The sequence below is a fragment of the Echinops telfairi genome, unplaced genomic scaffold, assembly GCF_000313985.2.
Source record: "Echinops telfairi isolate 266 unplaced genomic scaffold, ASM31398v2 ScPeMD7_7469;HRSCAF=8507_1, whole genome shotgun sequence".
NCBI classification, from domain to species: Eukaryota; Metazoa; Chordata; class Mammalia; order Afrosoricida; family Tenrecidae; genus Echinops; species Echinops telfairi.
Window position 1 is genome coordinate 12,952,877 of NW_022111373.1, and position 6,475 is coordinate 12,959,351.

The window sequence follows — 6,475 nt, forward strand, 5'->3', positions numbered from 1 at the left end:
GAGAACATTATAAATCATCCTCATGGGGCATAAGGCAATTCTATTGCGTACTCACTCTCACTGGCTGCTATCTAGTCACTGATTCATAGAGACCCCTGTCGATTTCTGAGACTGTAACTCTTTACAGAAGTAGAAAGGGCAGTCTTTCTCCAGTGGAGCTGCTGGTGGTTTTGAACTACTGGCCATGTGGATTGCAGCCCAACTCGTAACCACTACACCACAAGACTGTTCTAATTCTAGAGATAGTGTCATTAATGTAGCCATCGAGTTAGGTATTGAGGTAGTTAAGGTTTATTGTGCCAACCTGGCCGATAAACACATGTGGGATTAATTGAAAGGCAGAGCGATAAGTGGCTCGGTTACCCTAGCCCTTCTGGTTCTCTGATCTCTTGTTCTCTGATGGTCGGAGCAGTGTGCGGCTGCCTTAGCCGGCAAGGCTCACTTCCTGTGATACATCCCTGAGGAGAACCCACATGGACTTACCTTGATGCAGCCCTGGGTGCTGGAGCAGCCGAATGGAGACCCCTGCCAGCGCTGAGATGCTTACACCGCCACTGGATTCAAATACTTTCTACCCACTGGGCTGTGATCCTCCTGCATTCAGTGTCATTGTGTATGTTTTGTGAGTTTGAGGAGGACTTTGTTGATCGGTGTTGGATATTTGGGCTAAGTTGGACTTATGGGCGTGGACTGGACTGGGTTGGGATGCTTTCTAAATGTTCACTTACCCTATATATAACACTGTCTCTTATACATATATGAATATCTGTGGATTTGTTTCTCTAGTTTACCCAGATTAACACAAGTACTCAGTGATACCTAACCACAATGATAATAACAGAGAATTTAAAACTGTTGAGAAAAGAAAGTGATACAGGTAGATGTCAGCTTTTCAGACCACAATACATGAATGTTGACTTGGACAGATTAAATTCTTAAGGGACTGACCACTACTTATATGAGTAATAGGAATTAGTGCTAGGGGAAAAGTTATAAAAATATTTATTCACAGAGACTGACCCATGTCCATCAGACTGATACATGTCATTAGAAAGAAAAGAGACCATTAAAATAGTAAATATAATAGCCCTGGGTCACCATTCATTGTGCACCATTCATCCCAAAGCAAGAGATCTGAAGTCCAATAACAACCAATTCCATAACCATAGGATAGCCTTATCTTCTTCAATAAGTTTGGTTTTTCATTTCCAATTAGTCCAATTCTAGTTTTCCCATAACAACAGCCTCCAATCAGAACATATTTGAAGCTGTCTGTTTACTGCACGATCAGCGTTACCACTCTCTTGTGCCATAATAAGCATCATGTAGTGTGTCGTAGTAAGCATTGTACAGTGTGTAGTAGTAAGTATCATGTAGTGTGTAGTGGTAAGCATGATGTAGTGTTTAGTGGTAAGCATCGTGTAGTGTGTAGTGATGAGCATGGTGTAGTGTGTAGTGGTAAGCATCACGTAGTGTGTAGTGGTAAGCATTGTGTAGTGTGTAGTGGTAAGCATTGTGTAGTGTGTAGTAGTAATCATCGTGTAGTATGTAGTAGTAAACATCGTGTAGTGTATAGTGGTAAGCATGGTTTAGTGTGTAGTAGTAAGCATCGTGTAGTGTGTGGTGGTAAGCATCATGTAGTGTATAGTAGTAATCATGGTGTAGTGTGTAGTGGTAAGCATGGTATAGTGTGTAGTAGTAAGCATCGGGTAGTGTGTAGTAGTAAGCATCGTGTAGTGGGCTGCTAACAAAGAGGTTTGCAATTTGAACACACCAACAACTCTGAGGGAGGAAGATATAGCAATATGATTCCATAAAGACTTATAAGATCAGAAACACATGTAGAGTTCTACTTTCTACTATAGGGTAGCTATGTGTTGGAAATGACTGGGTGGTAGTGGGTGGGTGGTGATGGCCAGCCCTGAAATCTCTTTCAAGAACACACAATGGTGTCTTGGTAGGCTCACATGGATGTTCTGTTTGTTTCCACAATGTCCTGCCAGATTTTTAAATGTGCATATACAGGTTGAAATTCATAGATACCAATTAGTAGTTCCCGCTTGTTGGCCAGTTGTACTGTGGTGGCTTTTGTATTGTTGTGATGCTGGAAGCGATATTACTGGTATTTCAATGACAGCAGGGTCACCCTGAACATGTTTCAGAGGAGCTTCCAGACAAAGAACAGATAATGAAGAACTCATTCAGTATCTAACAATGTACGAATGGAAGCAGAACATTGTTGAGATATTGCTAGATGATGGGCCCTTCAGGTCAGAAGGTACTCAAAATGTGACTGAAGAGACACTGGTTCTAAGAGTGGAGTCTACCATTGTGATAAGAGTAGGGTAAAGCCTGTGGAAATGGAGTCTTCTGGAGCTTCATTTGCTGATGGGGTACAACTCAAGGTAAGAAGAAATAGCTGCAAAACTTTGCTGATGACCCGAACTTGGAATGTGCTAATATAAGTCTAGGAAAATTGGAAGTGGTAAAACATGAAACGGAATGCATGAAGATCGTTATCCTAGGTGTTAGTGAGCTGAAATGGGCAGGCATTAGTCATTTTGAATAGGAAAATCATGTGATTTACTATGCCAGAATAAGACAATCAAGAAGAATGACATGACATTCATTGTTAAAAATCAATTTATTGAAAACTCAATCGTGAAGTACAATGTGGTATATGATAGGATTATATCTATCCATCTTCAAGGAAATTCAGTCAATACAACTATTATTCAATTTTATGTACCCACCACAAAGGCTATTGAGAAAGAAATTGAAGGATACTACCAAAGACATCATCTGAAACTGGTCAAACATGCAATCAAGATGCATTGATAATTATTAGATGTTGGAAGGCAAAGGGTGGAAACAAAGGAAGGAACAGTAGTTGAAAAATGTGGACGTGGTGGTTGAAACAATGCTGGAGATCTCAGCATAGAATTTTGCAAAACCAACATCTTGTTCATAGCAAATATCTTTTTTCAACAGCGCAAAAGGTGATTATCTTTACAGATGTCTTCAGAAAGAATTCAGACATCAAATGGACTACATCTATGTGAAGAAACACTGGAGAAGGTTAATATCAGCAACTCAATCCAGACCCAGGGCTGACTGTGGAACAGACCATCAGTTTCTCATATGTAAGTTCAAGCTAAAGCTGTAGAAAAAAAAGTCCACAGGAGCCAAAATACAACCTGAGTCTTTACCACCTCAATTTCAAGAACATCTCAAGAACAGACTTGACACATTGAACACTAATGACAGAAGGCCTGATGAGCCGTGGGAGGACATAGAGAACATCATTCATAAAGAAAGCAAAAGTCATTAAAGAAACAGGGAAGAATGAAAAATCAAAGTTGATGTCAGAAGAGACTCAGAAACCGATTCTTAGTGGTAGAGTAGCTAAAGCAAATGGAAGAAATGAAGTCAAAGACCAGAACAGAATATTTCAAAGGGCAGCTCAAGAAGACAAAGTCAGCTGTCATCATGAAATGTGCAAAGGCCTGGAATTAAAAAACCAAAAGAGAAAAACACGCTCAGCACATCTTAAATTGAAAGAACTCAAGAAAAAGTTCAAGTCTTGAGTGGAAAGTTTGAAAGAGTCTGTCATTCAAAATATAGAATAATTCAGGAAGCATCAAAACAAGATAAAAAGAATACAGAGAGTCATTGTACCAAAAGAACTAGTCAACATTCCACCATTTCAAGAGGCAAGAACCAATGGTGTTGAGGGAGGAAGTTCAAGCTTCAGGAAGTGATAAAAGACCAATGGAAATGTTTCAACACACTGATGAAGTTCTCAAGCACGCACACTTCCATGCCAGGAAATTTGGAAGACGTCTACTTGGTCAATTGACTGGAAGAGATCCATATTTGTACCCATTCCAAAGAAAGATGATTCAAAAGAATGCTCAAATTATAGGACAATATCATTGATATACCGTGCCAGTAAAAGTTTGCTTACGATCACCAACAGTGGTTGTATGGTACATTGACAGGGAGCTGTCAGAGGTTCAGGTCGGATTCAGAAGAGTACGTGGAATAAGGGATGTCATTGTTGATGTCAGATGGATCATGGGCTCAAAGCAGAGAATACCAGAAAGATGTTTATTTGTGTTTCATTGACATGAAAAGGCATTTGACTGTATGGATCATAATAAACTATGGATAACCTTGAGAAAAATAAGAATTCCAGAACACTTCCTGTGCTTATGAGGAACTTTTATGTGGGTCAAGAGACAGCTGTGAGAACTAAGGGATACTATGTGGTTTAAAATCTCAGGAAAGGTGTGTATCAGGGTTGTATCCTCGCATACTTATTCAATCCATATACTGCATAAAGCAGGATTGGTGGAAGATTTATTTACAACCTGGTATATGCAGATGATACAACCTTGTTTGCCGAAAGTGAGGAAGATTTGAAACACTTGCTGATGAAGATCAAGGATTGCAGCCTTCAGTATGAATTACAACTTAATGTAAAGGAAACCAAAATCCTCACAATGGACCAGTAGTTAACATCATGATAAATGGAGAAAGGTTGAAGTTGTCAAGGATTTATTCTTGCTTGGATCCATAATCAATGTTCATGGAATCAGCAGTCAAGAGATCAAAAGATGTAAATTAGGTAAATCTGCTGCACAAGACCTCTTTAGAGTATTGAAGAGCAACGGTGTTATTTTGAGGACAGGGTTGATCCTGACCCAAGCCATGATATTTTCAATTGCCTCAAATGTATGTGAATATAGGACACTGAATAAAGAAGAATGGATGCATTTGAATGGTGGTGCTGGAGGAAAAAAATGAAATTTCCATGAACTGGTAAAAGGACAAACCAATCTGTCTTGCAAGAAATACAGCCAGAATGCTCCTTAGAGCAAGGATAGTAAGACTTCGTCTTACATACATTCAACATTTTGTCAGGAGGGACAAGTCCCTGGAGACAGATATCATCAAGTGGAGAGGCAGTGAAAAAGAGGAAGGCCCTCAAGGAGATGGATTGGCACAGTGACTCCAACAGTGGGCCTGAGCACAGCATCCATTGAGAGGAGAGTGCAGGACCATGCAGTGTTTCTTTCTGTTATGCACAGAGTAGCTATGGTTAGGAACCACCTTGATGGCACCCAACAACAACAACCGTTAATTCACTTCCAGCTTTACCATAACAACCTCCTCCAACCAGAGCATATTTGAAGCCTTCCCTTTTTTGCACTATCAAGCTTTATCACTCTGCGGCGTATTGGGTTAAGCATTGGGCTGCTAACAGAAAGGTTTGCAGTAACACATCAGCATCTCTCTGGGAGAAAGATGTTTCAAGTCTGTTTCCACAAAGATTTCCAGCCTTTGGAACCCTGCAAAGTCACACTCTGTACTATAGGGTAGCTAAGAATTGGAACTGACTAGGTATTGGTGGGTGGATGGTGAGGGCCAGCCCTTTAAAAAAAAGAATCATTTTATTGGGGGCTCTTACAACTCTTGTTACAAACCATACATCAATTGTATCCGACATATTCATACATATATTTCATTGTTCTTTTCTAGACATTTGCTTTCCATTGAGCCCTTGGGATCAGCTCTTCTTTTTTTCCCTCCCTCCCATCCCCCACCACCCTCGTGGCCCCTTGATAGATTGTAAATTGTTAATTATTTTCAAATCTTACACTGACTGCTGTCTCTCTTCCCCTCTGGTTTCTGTTGTTCTTCCCCCTGACTGGGGGTGTGTGGTTATGTGCCACTCATTGCTATGGGTGCCCCTCTCCGTCCCCACATCTTCCCCCCTTCCCCCTACCCTTTTGGTGTCTCTATTCCCACTCCTGTTCCTGGGTTCCATGTGCTGTGAGTTTTAACTCTTGCCTATACCTATGTACATGCTCCCGTCTCCTCTAGATTGGGAGGTGGCATTGAGGTTGTGATACGGGAGGTGAGGAGGCCTCCAGGAAACAGAGGTATATTGTGTGACCCATTAGTGCTCTATTGTACCCTGATTGACTCACCCCCCAACCCCCTACCCCTCTGTGGGGGGGATACTCCATTGTCCATAGATAGGCTTTGGGTCTCCTCTTCAAACCCCCTCCATTCTCACCAAAGCATTTTTGTTTATTTGTTTAGTGTTTGTTGTGAATCTTCTGGTGCCCATTGCCCAGTCTCAACACCTCACGATTGCAGTAGCTGGTATGCTTCTTCCATGTGGGCTTGTTTCACTGTTTAACTTGTTTATCTTCAAGCCTTTAAGACCACAGACACTACATCTTTTGATAGCCGAGCACCATCCTCTGCCTTCACATCTGCTTAGGCACCCATTTTGTCTTCAGCGATCATGTGGGGGGGTAGGGTGGGGGTGGGGGATGGCCAGTCTTTTCATCTCTTTCAAAAGCACACAGTGGTAGCCTGCTGTTCTCACATGGGTGGTCTATTTATTTCCAGAATATTCTGTCAGTCTCTGTGCTTATATAGAGTGAACTTTATATGTACC